At 37.6% G+C, this 16299-nt stretch overlaps 1 protein-coding gene across 1 annotated transcript in view; it reads left to right on the plus strand.

Moving 5' to 3' along the window:
* Nucleotides 1-16299, plus strand: part of LOC107751507 (cadherin-8-like) — a 108633-nt gene that overhangs the window by 3297 nt on the left and 89037 nt on the right. The window lies entirely within an intron of this gene.

Below are 16299 nucleotides of genomic sequence, written 5' to 3' on the forward strand. Positions count from 1 at the left end.
AAATGCACATTAGGCCTAATGACTGAAGTGGGCAAGCGACAATAGGCCTAGTGATAATTTAAAATATAATTTGAAGAAGTGTTTCTTTCACAAAATGAGCATTGAATATATAACTATAAAATATACTATATTTATATATATTCTATATTTTTCTCCCTCTTCACCAGGCATTCATGTCACTTTCATTTCTTTCAGGATAAATAAATGAATTCACGTGTTGTAAATCAGTCTGTAGGCCTAAACGCTCAGACAGTGATGTGCTGTTCTGCTGCTCTCTAATGTGTTGTGCTTTATTTAACATCATGAAGTATTTGTGCTGGGGAGCAAAATGATTGTCTGTAGGAGGACAATGCATGGAGAGTGGAGGTGAATGGGTGGACGTATGGGGTATGGACTGTACTCGGCTTCCTTGGTGGGCAAGCATTGATTGAGCTTCGATTTTCTGCTGTTTTTTAAACCACAAGGTTAAGTGCTCGTAAGCATGGCTTGCAGAGCTCAGATAAGTTCCTTGTTGCAGCAAGATAGGAAGCCATGCTGTTGGAAGAGATTGAACACTGCTTCTCTCTCTCTCCCTCTCTCCCTCTCACCCTCTCTTTTGCACTGCCTCACTCCATCACCTAAGATCTGCAGTCCTCCCTCACTCTGTCTCTCTAATTAAAAAATGAATCAAATAAAGAGTGGGAGGTATGTGATTCAAATGGGTCATTCAAATCAGCATGTTTTTTCTTTTTTTTTTCTTTTCCCTTTTCCTGCCATCTCTGCCAGGCATGTGGTTGTGGGCTGATTATCGAGGAACCTCAGGCCGAGATTACACTCATTTCATCCTTTAGCTTTTATTACGTGCTGGTCTGATGTTTAATTATATACCCGGCTCCTGTCTTGTCAGTGCCCGAACTCCCCTTGAGCACCAGCTGCCAGTCGGAGGAGACGATTAGCATACGTGTAGAAGTGGGCATGGCAGGGCTAAGAGAGACAGCAGAGAGAGAGAGAGTGACCGAGGAAGGGATAAGAAGAGTTAGCTACGGTACATGACAGCAGGCGTCTCACGGTTTCACATGGCTTTGTGGTCTCGGTGGTCTCAGTGGTCTGACTCACTAGGCTGGCAATGCAACTCGCCATCACCTGGTTCTGAAAGGTGCGTCAAACACGGCACAGCTCGTGCTTCTTTAACAAGACTGAGCTTGTTTTAGGTGGTTGTGGAGTTATAGGGGAGGCCAGGGCTAGTTGTCACACTTTTTACTCCAGTGAGTATTTCTAAGGGTAGGTTTCTGTTTAGACACATGCGATACCGTTCAAAAGTTTGAGGTTGGTAAGATTTATTTTATATTTCTGAAAGAATTTTCAAAAGTTTGCAATTAGTTGTTTAAAAAAATTGCAGTAAAAGTGATAATATTGTGAACTTGTATTACAGTAAGTGTTTTCTATATTAATATATTTTAAAATGTATTTTATTCATGTGATGGCAGAGCTGAATTTTCAGCAGTCATTACTCCATTCTTCAGTGTCACATGATCCTCCAGAAATCATTCTAATATGCTGATTTTGCTGCTCAATACATTTATTGTTCTTCTTATTATTGTTATTCTTATTATTATTATTAATGCTGAAAATAGTTGTGCTGCTTAATATTTTTGTGAATTTATTTTCACAATTTTTTTTTCAGGATTTTTTGACACAGAACGTTTAAAAGAACAACATTAATTAGATTTTTATTTGGAAATAAGACAACTTAATAACAACTTAGGCTTTACAGCAAAATGAAAAACAAAACAGTTAAAATGTTGTAACAAATTCAAAAAGTAATATATTTAGCCATCAAAAATTAATTCACAAAATTTAAACATTTAACATTTAAAACTCACGACAACTTGCTCTGAACTCACATGGGGAAAACATATCCTTGTCCTGAGATCAAGAAACCTTTTGTTGCTATTGACTTTAATTATATTGTTGACTCTTGCCATTGCGGTTTTATTTTGTTTACTAGTTTACACAAAATATATTGTAAAAATGTGGTGAATTTTAGTCTGGAGGATAAAATTAGCAAAAATGATCTATTATATTTTCATCTTCTATTCTAAAAGAGTTTTGAGTTGGCTACTTGAAACCCACATACAAAACAACCGCTAGAATAAAACATATTATGCAATTAGACAATTCAGTAAGAACCTTACTAAGAAATGGCACTGCACCCCTGTCTCTTGTATGATACATTCTCACAAATATTTTGCCATGAGTTTTACATCCATTAGCTTTTACCTCAAATAAATGATGTATCCATGAGTGGTGTTTGACTTTCCGCCAAAATAACCACACTGTACGTTTTCACTTAACTCTAAATCCATTGCTGGTATATATCCCCAATATAAGTGAGTGAAGTGACATGTGGCCAAGTATGGTGACCCATACTCGGAATTAGTGCTCTGCATTTATCCCATCCAAAGTGCACACACACACACACCGTGAACACACACCCAGAGCAGTGGGCAGCCATTTTTTGCTGCGGCGCCCGGGGAGCAGTTGGAGGTTCGGTGCCTTGCTCAAGGGCACCTCAGTCATGGTATTGAAGGTGGGAGATAGCGATGTACATTCACTCCCCCCACCTACAATCCCTGCCGGTACGAGACTCGAACCCACAACCTTTGGGTTACGAGTCTGACTCTCTAACCATTAGGCCACGACTTCCTATATTAATATGTGGATACATGGGATTTCTAACTAAGTACTAGTTGTATTCCATTTAGATGCATGATGTTTTTATATAACCCTCATAACAGTGAGGGGGCAGAAAAGAACAAATTGTAGTCTTTGCCCAACAAAGAGTAATTTGGACGTGTTTACTTAAAGCATTGTCAGTTTTATTCCAACATGTCAATTAGAATCTATCTTGCATATGGCTTTGCTCCCCTTCTTTTGGCTGGAGCGTGTTGTGACGACTAATCACAATGGACATCATTCTTCTGTTTTGAGTGCAGATGTACTCTGCACAAATTAATTGCACTTCTGTGTGATGCCTTTTCTTACCATAATGTGCTCTTATCTCTGATGGGATTATGTGTGTTTGTATCAAAAGGAGAATGGATAATATTTGATTCATATTTAGCAATCCGAGCTAAAGTACAAGGTCACTAGGAGTGTCAGTTTGAATACAAGAGAATGGCATTGATTGTTTATTCACAAAAGAAAATGGAGCCAGACTGTGAATGTTTCCCTGTTTCTTTTATGGAAACATTTTCTTTTTACATTAAGGAATTATGTTTTGCTCAAGCAGACACCAGTTGATTTGACGTATGTCTCTTTTATGCTGATGCCCAGTGTACTGTGAAGCTGATTTCAGCTTTAAAGCCAGAATAACTGCTCATTCTATGCTTTTGGAACATATTTATTTAAGGGGGAGGGGAGGAAATTAAGGGGACATTTACTAGCACATATTTGGCCTACATAAAGACATGACTCCATTTTGGGTTTAGACCCATATCATTATCTCGCATTTTTTCATTCAACACAAATTAAGCAATAATGCATCCATGTAAATAAGCGTGCGAGCTCAGTATTATTCTCCAACGCTTCATTAAATGTGAGCCTACAACTTAACCTTGAAATATTCATTATGTTATTATTAATTACATTACAATATTAAATATGAATAACTTTGCTATCAAATATTAATTAGTAGCACTCTGTCATTTTGTAATGAAAGCCAGAGTGGATTAGTTTCACTGAGCACAATGACTGGAGCTGAGAAGGGATATAAATCTAACGTCGGTCGGGCGTTAAAGCTACACTGCTCTAATTCCGAAATAAAATAGCCGTTTTACAGTCGAGGGTCTAAAAACGCTTTAGTGGCATTTGGAATTGTGCCCTATAGCTAAGGGGAAAATAAAAATATTGTGACAGTTTGAATGTAAGAAGCAGTGAATCCCTGAAATGGACAATCGATTAATATTCTCTGTGCTGCCTGTGATGGGATTTGTTGTTAACTGCCACTTTGTTTTTTTTGCTACCATGACACATTGCTGGGAATCCACTGAAACTGTCCCAATTATTCTACAGAGGAAGCATTGTGCTTTCAAACGGTGGTGTAACAAAGCCTCCTTTCTTTTTCAAGGAGTCAGAGTATCTCTTGTGGAAAACAATATCATGATGGTCATTTCAGAAGATTTCTGGACGAAGCTAGGGTTGTTCACAACTAGCACAACCTTTTATATTACTACCATCGTAATGTATGCACACAAGAAGCAGTTCTGTTGTTCAGTCGCTCCTGGTCACGCTCTGTACTGAGTGGTGCGAGTTAGACCACAGAGCAGAACTTGCCCTGTTCAACCTTCTTGACACTTCATGAATTATCTATATTCCTCCCACTGATCCACTCCGGAGAGTTACAGCTCTAACTCTCAGTTGTTTCGCTACGTGTTTTTGTTGCTCTGAAAAACGCTACAGCTTCTCACTTTCAGGTAACTAGACCTGCTTAGCAGTCAGCTAGCCTCAGACTGCATGCCTACGAACCGCCCACAGACCGTGCATTAACTTGCTGGTGCATGTTGCATACAAATCTGGAAAGCACTTTATCAGTCTAGTAAATTCTAACCCGATTGGCTTATTTTACATAACTTGTAAGATTAAGGTCACATGTAACAAATACATACAGATACTAGTCTCTAGATTTGCTTGTTTGAAACTTTGAGAGTTTTGTTTAAGGCAATTAAAATAAATATTCACATGTAAAACTATCCATTCTGGTTTGTTTTCTGATATAGTATAAGAAAAAGTCGTGTCCCAAATGAAATACTATGCACTTATACAAAGCACTATGTACGCTACCATCTAGTGTATGAATTTTATACGGTTATTTCATCATCTGTCTGAGTGTTTAACATTCCACTCTTCATTTGTTTCTGTTAATTAAGTGCACCATCCAGGAATTTGAAGTGCACTTTTTCTTTTAGGAATTTTCAGTGAACACACTTATACCATTTAAAATAATAAAATTAAATAAAATTAAATAAAAAAAAATAAATACATAAAAAAAAATAAATAAATAAATAAATAAATAAAATAAAATAAAATAAAATAATGGAACCTATAATCTCTGGTCATTTTCAATATCCCTTTTCCCACTTTTTCTGCATGTTTTCTGCAGTCATTTGTGAAGGTGTTTTTCTGTCTTTTTGTGATTATAGATAGCTTTTTCAGAATAAGCTGCTGTATGTTTAGTCAAATGTCTGACTTACTTCCTCTTCCTTCTTTCTTTTTTTTTTCTCGTGTTACTTTTTAAAGAGATAGTTTGCCCAAAAATGAAAATTGTGACATCATTTACTCACCTTCATGTCATTTCATAAAATCAACCGATATGGCTTACTTTCTTCTATGAAACAGAAAAGAATATATTTTTAAGAATGATGGTAAACAAACAGTTTTGATTACCTTTGACGTGCATTGTATGGACAAAAATTACAAACAAACAAATACAACTTTCTCAAAATATCTTATTTTATGTTCCACATTGGAAAGTCACACAGGTTAGAAACAACACGAGGATGTGTAAATAATAACAGGGTTTCCATTTTTTGGTGAACTAGCCCTTTAAGAATGTATTGCATCAGTGTTTGTGCTTGCCTGTGAATAGGTCTTCAGCTTTTCTTTTTAATGTATGATTCACATAATTACATACATATGATCCAGTCCTTCAATTCAATCACACTCTTACGGTGCATCACACAACTTCATAGCTTGTTGCTATCTGACGAAGGGCTTTTAAGCAGATCAAAAGGTCCACCTTCTGATCCCCTCACGGTTTACCCCTGCCAACGCACACTCTGATCTTAGACAGTCTTGTGCATTAATCTGCATTTGCTCAGGTTAGGAGAGGGGGAATGCAGGTTCTAATGGATATCGAGCAGTTGCGTGTGATTGAAGGGCCGGCGAGTGGGCACTAACGAGGGTATTAGTGGACTTATCAGTAACCCAAGTAATGAGATGCTGATGATCACCACTGGCCACTGCATCCATCTGCAGCTCCTGACCTGACCTGTGATTGGGATTGTGCCACTAGTGATGCAGAAGGAGAGATGAATGAACTCGTGTTTTTTGTACTTTGCAACATTTTTATGGATAGGGCCTTTTAAAGAACAATATGATCTAATTAGTAAGTGCAGGTACATTTGCAATTAAATTTAATTATGAATTATTTATAATCAACAAATTGGCAGTCTGTAAAAAGTATGAACAACTTTAGAGAAGCACAGATTTTTCTATTTTGGGTCAAAAGAATAGTAAATAATAACAAACAAATTCTGCATAAGCATAAATAATATACAGTAATAGTGTACTTTGTCTAAAATTATTGTCACTGTACATTTTTCTACTGTTTAAAAGTTTAATGTTGGTAAGATTATTATTATTATTATTATTATTATTATTACTATTATTATTATTTATGTCTTTAAAAGAAGTCTCTTATGCTCATTAAGGCTGCATTTATTTGATATAAATTCACTTGTGTGATTGTTGTTGTGATGCTTAACATTTTTGTGGAAACCATAATACATTTTAAATGTCTTTACTGTCACTTTTTGATCAATTTAATGCATCTTTAAATAATAATAAATAAAAAAAATCAAAAAGATTTATTCAGTACTCTTAGATGCTGTCAGTATATCCATATTTTAATTTTCAGTGTCCAAATGTACACATTTGAAACTTTGTATACAAATGCCTGCAAATACTAGTTGGATCAGGCTGATAATAATTAGGGGCAACAAGATTGGACAATAATGAAATGAAAATAGACACAAATTCATATTGCTTGCATGAGCTCAACCGCTGTCCCCTGGCTTCAACTTCTGCTCTGTTACTGTTATCAAAATGATTATCATGAAGTGGTGGTGGTAGCACTGCAAGATTATCAATAAGCATCCCAAAGAATCCTCCAGCACAAGTCAGTGCCCCTCTCGTTCTCATAGCCTCACCATTAAATTCAGCACCCTTTGTTCCTTTCTTTCTATTTCATGCCTCCTATTCAGTGTGCTATTACACATAAGAGCTGTGGGTTATGCAGACCATTATGTGACCACAGTGAGCACAGTCTGTTTTCTCTCTGTCCGTCTCTGCACAGTGCTGTAATAAAACCCCAGGACTCTGCACAGCATCCAGCCGAGCTGTGGGATCACATTAACACCTCTCGGACCAGCCGGATAGCTTGTCTATAGCTCTGTGTTGTTGTCTTTGTCCCCATTAACAAGGTCTACCTGTGTGTGTATGTGTGTGTGTGTGTGTGCATGTGATTGCTACATGTGTGTAGAGAGTCTAAACTTGACAGAAGAACATTTCTTGAGCTAAGCATATTTCCATTACAACAGTGGTGCGAGTTAGACCACAGAGCAGAACTTGCCCTGTTCAACCTTCTTGACACTTCATGAATTATCTATATTCCTCCCACTGATCCACTCCGGAGAGTTACAGCTCTAACTCTCAGTTGTTTCGCTACGTGTTTTTGTTGCTCTGAAAAACGCTACAGCTTCTCACTTTCAGGTAACTAGACCTGCTTAGCAGTCAGCTAGCCTCAGACTGCATGCCTACGAACCGCCCACAGACCGTGCATTAACTTGCTGGTGCATGTTGCATACAAATCTGGAAAGCACTTTATCAGTCTAGTAAATTCTAACCCGATTGGCTTATTTTACATAACTTGTAAGATTAAGGTCACATGTAACAAATACATACAGATACTAGTCTCTAGATTTGCTTGTTTGAAACTTTGAGAGTTTTGTTTAAGGCAATTAAAATAAATATTCACATGTAAAACTATCCATTCTGGTTTGTTTTCTGATATAGTATAAGAAAAAGTCGTGTCCCAAATGAAATACTATGCACTTATACAAAGCACTATGTACGCTACCATCTAGTGTATGAATTTTATACGGTTATTTCATCATCTGTCTGAGTGTTTAACATTCCACTCTTCATTTGTTTCTGTTAATTAAGTGCACCATCCAGGAATTTGAAGTGCACTTTTTCTTTTAGGAATTTTCAGTGAACACACTTATACCATTTAAAATAATAAAATTAAATAAAATTAAATAAAAAAAAATAAATACATAAAAAAAAATAAATAAATAAATAAATAAATAAAATAAAATAAAATAAAATAATGGAACCTATAATCTCTGGTCATTTTCAATATCCCTTTTCCCACTTTTTCTGCATGTTTTCTGCAGTCATTTGTGAAGGTGTTTTTCTGTCTTTTTGTGATTATAGATAGCTTTTTCAGAATAAGCTGCTGTATGTTTAGTCAAATGTCTGACTTACTTCCTCTTCCTTCTTTCTTTTTTTTTTCTCGTGTTACTTTTTAAAGAGATAGTTTGCCCAAAAATGAAAATTGTGACATCATTTACTCACCTTCATGTCATTTCATAAAATCAACCGATATGGCTTACTTTCTTCTATGAAACAGAAAAGAATATATTTTTAAGAATGATGGTAAACAAACAGTTTTGATTACCTTTGACGTGCATTGTATGGACAAAAATTACAAACAAACAAATACAACTTTCTCAAAATATCTTATTTTATGTTCCACATTGGAAAGTCACACAGGTTAGAAACAACACGAGGATGTGTAAATAATAACAGGGTTTCCATTTTTTGGTGAACTAGCCCTTTAAGAATGTATTGCATCAGTGTTTGTGCTTGCCTGTGAATAGGTCTTCAGCTTTTCTTTTTAATGTATGATTCACATAATTACATACATATGATCCAGTCCTTCAATTCAATCACACTCTTACGGTGCATCACACAACTTCATAGCTTGTTGCTATCTGACGAAGGGCTTTTAAGCAGATCAAAAGGTCCACCTTCTGATCCCCTCACGGTTTACCCCTGCCAACGCACACTCTGATCTTAGACAGTCTTGTGCATTAATCTGCATTTGCTCAGGTTAGGAGAGGGGGAATGCAGGTTCTAATGGATATCGAGCAGTTGCGTGTGATTGAAGGGCCGGCGAGTGGGCACTAACGAGGGTATTAGTGGACTTATCAGTAACCCAAGTAATGAGATGCTGATGATCACCACTGGCCACTGCATCCATCTGCAGCTCCTGACCTGACCTGTGATTGGGATTGTGCCACTAGTGATGCAGAAGGAGAGATGAATGAACTCGTGTTTTTTGTACTTTGCAACATTTTTATGGATAGGGCCTTTTAAAGAACAATATGATCTAATTAGTAAGTGCAGGTACATTTGCAATTAAATTTAATTATGAATTATTTATAATCAACAAATTGGCAGTCTGTAAAAAGTATGAACAACTTTAGAGAAGCACAGATTTTTCTATTTTGGGTCAAAAGAATAGTAAATAATAACAAACAAATTCTGCATAAGCATAAATAATATACAGTAATAGTGTACTTTGTCTAAAATTATTGTCACTGTACATTTTTCTACTGTTTAAAAGTTTAATGTTGGTAAGATTATTATTATTATTATTATTATTACTATTATTATTATTTATGTCTTTAAAAGAAGTCTCTTATGCTCATTAAGGCTGCATTTATTTGATATAAATTCACTTGTGTGATTGTTGTTGTGATGCTTAACATTTTTGTGGAAACCATAATACATTTTAAATGTCTTTACTGTCACTTTTTGATCAATTTAATGCATCTTTAAATAATAATAAATAAAAAAAATCAAAAAGATTTATTCAGTACTCTTAGATGCTGTCAGTATATCCATATTTTAATTTTCAGTGTCCAAATGTACACATTTGAAACTTTGTATACAAATGCCTGCAAATACTAGTTGGATCAGGCTGATAATAATTAGGGGCAACAAGATTGGACAATAATGAAATGAAAATAGACACAAATTCATATTGCTTGCATGAGCTCAACCGCTGTCCCCTGGCTTCAACTTCTGCTCTGTTACTGTTATCAAAATGATTATCATGAAGTGGTGGTGGTAGCACTGCAAGATTATCAATAAGCATCCCAAAGAATCCTCCAGCACAAGTCAGTGCCCCTCTCGTTCTCATAGCCTCACCATTAAATTCAGCACCCTTTGTTCCTTTCTTTCTATTTCATGCCTCCTATTCAGTGTGCTATTACACATAAGAGCTGTGGGTTATGCAGACCATTATGTGACCACAGTGAGCACAGTCTGTTTTCTCTCTGTCCGTCTCTGCACAGTGCTGTAATAAAACCCCAGGACTCTGCACAGCATCCAGCCGAGCTGTGGGATCACATTAACACCTCTCGGACCAGCCGGATAGCTTGTCTATAGCTCTGTGTTGTTGTCTTTGTCCCCATTAACAAGGTCTACCTGTGTGTGTATGTGTGTGTGTGTGTGTGCATGTGATTGCTACATGTGTGTAGAGAGTCTAAACTTGACAGAAGAACATTTCTTGAGCTAAGCATATTTCCATTACAACACCAGGGTCAAGGTGCAACCACAATTACAGACAAAAGCCCTGCTCCATCTGCCTTTCACCAGGTGCTCTTGAATCATTAAATATGTATACTGCTCAGCATTTAAATAAATAACTGCTGGCATTTCATTTCTCTCTCCGATCGCCATGTCTTACCCCTTGTAGCATCTCTCCTTTCATTTTCACACACACACACACACACACACGCACACGGACACACACATGATATACAGCTCCAGCAGGCGTAATGAGCCAGTGTGGCAGAGGTGTGACAACAGCAGTGCACCTTTGCAGTGACTTATAGGGTCTGGTCGCAGCGAGAGTTGTTTGAGGTGTAAATCCTACATCCCTCGGTGGTAACAAGAACACAAACAAACACAAGCACACTTTGTCCCTGCGCTCTGAATCCTCTGCCGAAGTGACACCAGGGCTCGGGATGAGGAATCTGCATGCAGTCCTCATCAGTCCTCCTTGGAACGTTGTGGTAATCCACAATGAACGCTGTATAAATGCTTTCACACAGCGTGGATGAGGGAGGAGCGAGTGCGGTCCTGTAGTCATGCCAATGAGGAAGAAGGAGATTACACTGGCGGAAAAAAAGCCAGACGCAACCAACTGTACACGGAGACGATTTCATTCACGCTGTCAGGTAATGGCAGCACAGTACTGAATATCCAAAGCCAACTTCTCTGCTCATCTCTGTTCATTAAGTGAAAAGATATAATCTGTACAAAGGCCGCCCACCTCGGTTCTTACAGGCGGGGAAGAAAATCCATACATCGACAAACCTTTTATAACCGTCTTTCTCTGTTGGCCAGATAGTCACATGCCTTTTGAGCTTTCGCTGTAACCTCAGAGGCCGTGGTGGATTCTGTCTCATTTCTGGTGTTTGATTAAATTTGAGTATGCTCAGGTTTGAACAAAACAGCTTAGGTCAATTATTATAGCCTTCTTTAGAGGAGATGTGGGACACTGATCGTGCTCTGGCCTTGAACAGTATGGTAGAGATGGCCTATATACACCTGGGTACTTCACATACCTGATGTTACCTTTGTTTGCCAGCAGTCTCTGGGTTTTGGCTTCTGAGAGAACTTGTGGAGGTGGTGCATGTAGCTGCTAAATGAAGGCTTTTGGCAGAGAGCCTTGAACTCTGTGTGGACTAATCACTGGAATTAAGCAGTTAACCTTTACTGTGTCGCCTGGGCTCGATCTTTCACTGCTAAAGCGTGTTATATGGCCCTTTCTCTCAGCGCTGCAGGAGCCTCTGCTTCACACTGTGTATACTGTAGTCAACTCACTATACAAACCGTGACTGGTATCAAGGTTTATTTAGTTAGTTTGTTCTTTTTTATTTATTTCTCTATTTACCGTTAGTTGTTGTTGCTGGAATTAACGTTTTGAATCACTGTACTGCTATACTGCATGGCAGAATTTTGGTCAGCGGTAGTGGACACTGTGGTCTGTGTTATTCGTGTCAGTGCAAAATCTAATAAATATGACTATTGATGTCTCATTTTGATAACAAAGAAGCATGGCATTAATGATTTTAATTTAACTGTTTGATGGAATGAGCTGAATTAAACTGAATGCAACTAGAATTTAGTTTAGGACAGAGAATAATCCAAATGTGCAGATGAGTTAAATGCTAATCAGAATATGTCTAATATAATGAATACATTGTTGAATGTGATTATATTTTCCCAAACAGTCTAAACAATCACTGAAAATGTACACTACCATTCAAAAGTATTTTATATTTAGATTAAATTTTATATTTTTATCAGATTTTGAATGTCTTCTATGTTCACCAAGGCTACCTTTATTTAATCAAAAACTGTAAATATTGTAATATGTAATGTTTTGAAATATAATTTTAATTTTAAATAACTGTTTACTATTTTAATATATGTTAAAATGTAATTTATTCCTGTGATGGCTAACTGGTTAGAATTTTCAGCCGACATTACTTCAGTTTTCAATGTGTCATGATTCTTCAGAAATCATTCTAATATGCTGATTTTGTATTCAAGAAAGATTTATTATTATTATTATTATTATTATTATTATTAATGTTGAAAACAGTTGCTTGATATTTTTGTAGAAACTGTTATTTTATCGTGATATTCTGTCCTTACTGAACAACAGTATCCATTTAACTTCAGTGTACTCAGAAGCTTTTATTTTAGGGCTACTTTGTACAGATTGGATTTAGTTTGTTGATGCAACTTTTATGTGTTTTATACATCTTTTAAATGTTTGTACATAAGGGGGAAAAGTCAAGTTTGATCTGTTACAGCTCATTATTATCTGCCAAAATGTTGCTTTCATCTAGTCAAGTCAAGTCACCTTTATTTATGTCGTGCTTTTAACAATACAGATTGTGTCAAAGCAACTTTACAGTATTAAATAGGAAAATAGTGTGTCAATAATGCAAACTTTTTCTTTTTATCTTATTTTAAAAGTTGTATCTACTAAAATTATATTCAGTTTCTGCCAGAAAAAAAATGGACTGTTAATTAATTTGTAACAGTTGACAAAATAGTAACTAAATTTTAAGAGGCTTTTTCATTAAGAGTAAAAAAATATGACAAAAAAAAATAACACTGGTTCCCTTTCAGTCGGTCACTACGAGTCACGTCGTGACCGACGAATTGGGATATCGCTTCGATAGACCAATCTACTTCGAGTGTAAACTAAACGAGCCAATGCACATTGGCATGCAATTATTGCATCCAGCTGCCGCTGATCACAGCGTGAGTATAATAAGGCAGCAGGTGCAATGCATACCAGCTTTTCGCTTCGGAGCCGAGCGACAACATCGTTCTGCTCTATGTTTATTTCGAGAACTACGAGTTCAGCACGCTCTCGTAAGCTTTCTGAGTTGGCGGGACGGCGCTTCAACGGTGGTCGTTCCAGTGTCGAGTGGGTTGCGCACTTCATGCTGAACTACCCCCTGTCGTGTTGCAAAGTGGCCATCTCCCCTGTGCGCCTCAGCACTAAAAGAGCAAATTTCTCTAAAAGAGCTACACGGGTGCGTCTTTATAAAGACGACGGATCGTCCTTATAAGGATGCCGTTTCACCCGTGCGTTTCTGGGTGCGGTCGTTACCTGGCACATGTATTTGCTTCCGAAACCTCCTTCGGGAAGGATGGATTTCCCAGTGTTATCCAGTCTCACTTAGTAAGGTAGTGCTTTGAAAAATGGTGAGTGGAACTACTTGTCCCGAGCCCCGGCCTACACCAGATAGGGGCGCAGGCGGCCTGAGCGGCCGGGTCGCCGGCTCGGCTTCTCAGCGAAAACCTGGTATGCATTGCACCTGCTGCCTTGTTATACTCACGCTGTGATCAGTTGGGCAGCTGGATGCAATAATTGCATGCCAAAGTGCATTGGCTCGTTTAGTTTACACTCGAAGTAGATTGGTCTATCGAAGCGATATCCCAATTCGTCGGTCACGACGTGACGTCTCCGTTCCCTCCTTCAGGGAACGAGGGTTACCATACGTAACCGAGACGTTACAGCTCTGCTTTAATTCAATGAGAATGTCATAATATGTTATTGTTCTTTTTTTCCCCCTCCAGTTCTGGTAGATTATATCTGAACAGAACAAAGCCAAATTTGCTGCTGAATTTGCTTACTTGCTGAGAGACTTGATGCAAGAGCACATGGTTTAGTTTAAGCTCTGGCAGCTAGGCTAATTTCTCCATCATTTTGGATTGCAATTATTCAATCCTGATTACTTAAACACTTGATTATAATTATTTAAACCTTCTAATTGCTCACTGGTATAGTCATTGTGGGCTGCTAAGTCATCATCCAGTGAGTCAGTGAATGCTTGGCAGGGCTAAGCAGCTCGCTTCTGCAGACGGCACCCTGTGTCAGGGGAACTGCAGGCAGAAGGGCTTATCCCAGGCTCCCTCAACCCATGAAAGCCTAGGAGCCAAACTGGGAGGATAGAGTAATCTTGTCAAGAATGGATGTCGCTATTGTGCTTTTTGATGTGTAGTTGGCGGCGTGGTTAACTGAGAGTAAACGTGAGCAGGGTAGGTGTAGACAACAGGAGCGGGTGGGAGTAAAAAAACTATTTTGAGATCTTTAAGAACAGTCACCATTCACTGCTGCCTTCTGCCCGAGCACCAGCATAACAACAAAAGAGGAAGTAAACCCCTGCTTCCAGTGCATTCTAGCATTTTGACACTTCCTGTTGTTGGTGTCCGTTGCTGCTTGGCAGCCATTTTGAGAAAAACTAAAAAGTAACCATGGTGAATCGATTGCCCCGGTTGTCTAAGTGACACACCTGCGAGATTGTCTGGGAGCCAGCGAAGTGTGGCACTGACCTTTATTGCAAATTAACTATTTTTGTTTAATGATACTGCTTGAGAGAGTTAGAAAAAAAAAAAAAATAGAATAACCCAGAGAGAGCAAAGACCTTGTGTGATGCTCTTGTGCACGTGAATCAATAATCAGCATTCGAGCATGTTCTGCATTGTTTCACGCCATTGTGATTCTGTGTAAATACATTTAGGCCACCTTTGTGCAGCATTAGAAAGTCTGTGTAAACACATTGTATTTGCCTGCTTTGATGCCGGTTGTACATGTATATGTAGATCCATGCTTCTCAACCGGGGGATCGGGGTTCTTGGGAGGCCTCAGCAAACACTCCGAGAGGGCGTCAAGATGACTTTAAACAAAAATTTTCACTCAGAAATGTCTAGTAAATTTCACATATAATCAATAAGGAAATAAGGAATTGGCAAGTAAAACAATAATAAAAAAATAAAAAAAATGATTTTAATTGGACTTAGAAAAAAGTCAATTAAAAGTCCTAAAACTCCATGAGCATTTTTTTATTTTTTATTAATAAACAATTTACTTTTTATGCCAAGCTCTAAACTATTTTATTGGGTGAAAAATATTCTTTAACAACCTTATTCATTGTTTGGTAACACTTTATTTCGATAGTCCACTTTAGACATTCTATTAACAGTAAGTAACTTTGCAACTACATGTTAACTAGCAGTTAGTAGAGTATTAGTAGACTGTCTGCTTAATATCTTCTAACACTTTCTTTGTCAACTTATTCTACTAACCCTAAACCTACCCTAACAGTCTACTCTGAGAGTTAGTAGACATGTAGTTGCAAATTAATGAGAATTAGTTGACATGTAGTTGACATGTAGTTACAAAGTTACTTATAGTTAATAGAATGTCCAAAGTGGACTATCGAAATAAAGTGTAACCAATTGTTTATCCTTGGTAATAATTATCCTTACATATAACTCATGAATGACTAGAAGGGTCCTATAAATTGATTGGTTAAAAAGACGGGTCGCCCTGTAAAACATTCAGCTCTTAAAATTCCTTTAATATGTCTACTTTAATATATCATGGTGGACAATTGGGGACCTTGAAGTTATAAAGGCTGAGAACCACCGATGTAAATTCTAGGCACATTTTAGCATAAAATAGTGTCATAATGCTGCATAGAAGCAGGCCGTACAGTATTACACAAACACACACACACATACAAAAGCACTCGCTCACCCACATATCAGTCGCAAATGACTTTTCTCACATCTCCATCTCGACAATGTCCAAACATGATCCATTCTAGTCCAGACATCCTAAAAATACTGATTATGTCCAACAAAACGAAGCAAATCTTGTCACAGGCCCTGTTGTAATAGTACAAGGTTTTAACATGCTAATGCACTGGGTGGGTTTTGCAGACAAAATTTAATCTAATTTCAATTCCTCCTTTCCTCTTCTTGGCATTGAGGGGTTGCATGAAAAATTCAAGCCGTTATAATATGAGATCCAATTGAATCATGAATCCTTAATGGCTATCAGGCCCGCATATAGGCCGGCCTCTGGAATTA

The sequence above is a fragment of the Sinocyclocheilus rhinocerous genome, unplaced genomic scaffold, assembly GCF_001515625.1.
Source record: "Sinocyclocheilus rhinocerous isolate Xijiao unplaced genomic scaffold, SAMN03320098_v1.1 scaffold1443, whole genome shotgun sequence".
Lineage (NCBI taxonomy): Eukaryota > Metazoa > Chordata > Actinopteri > Cypriniformes > Cyprinidae > Sinocyclocheilus > Sinocyclocheilus rhinocerous.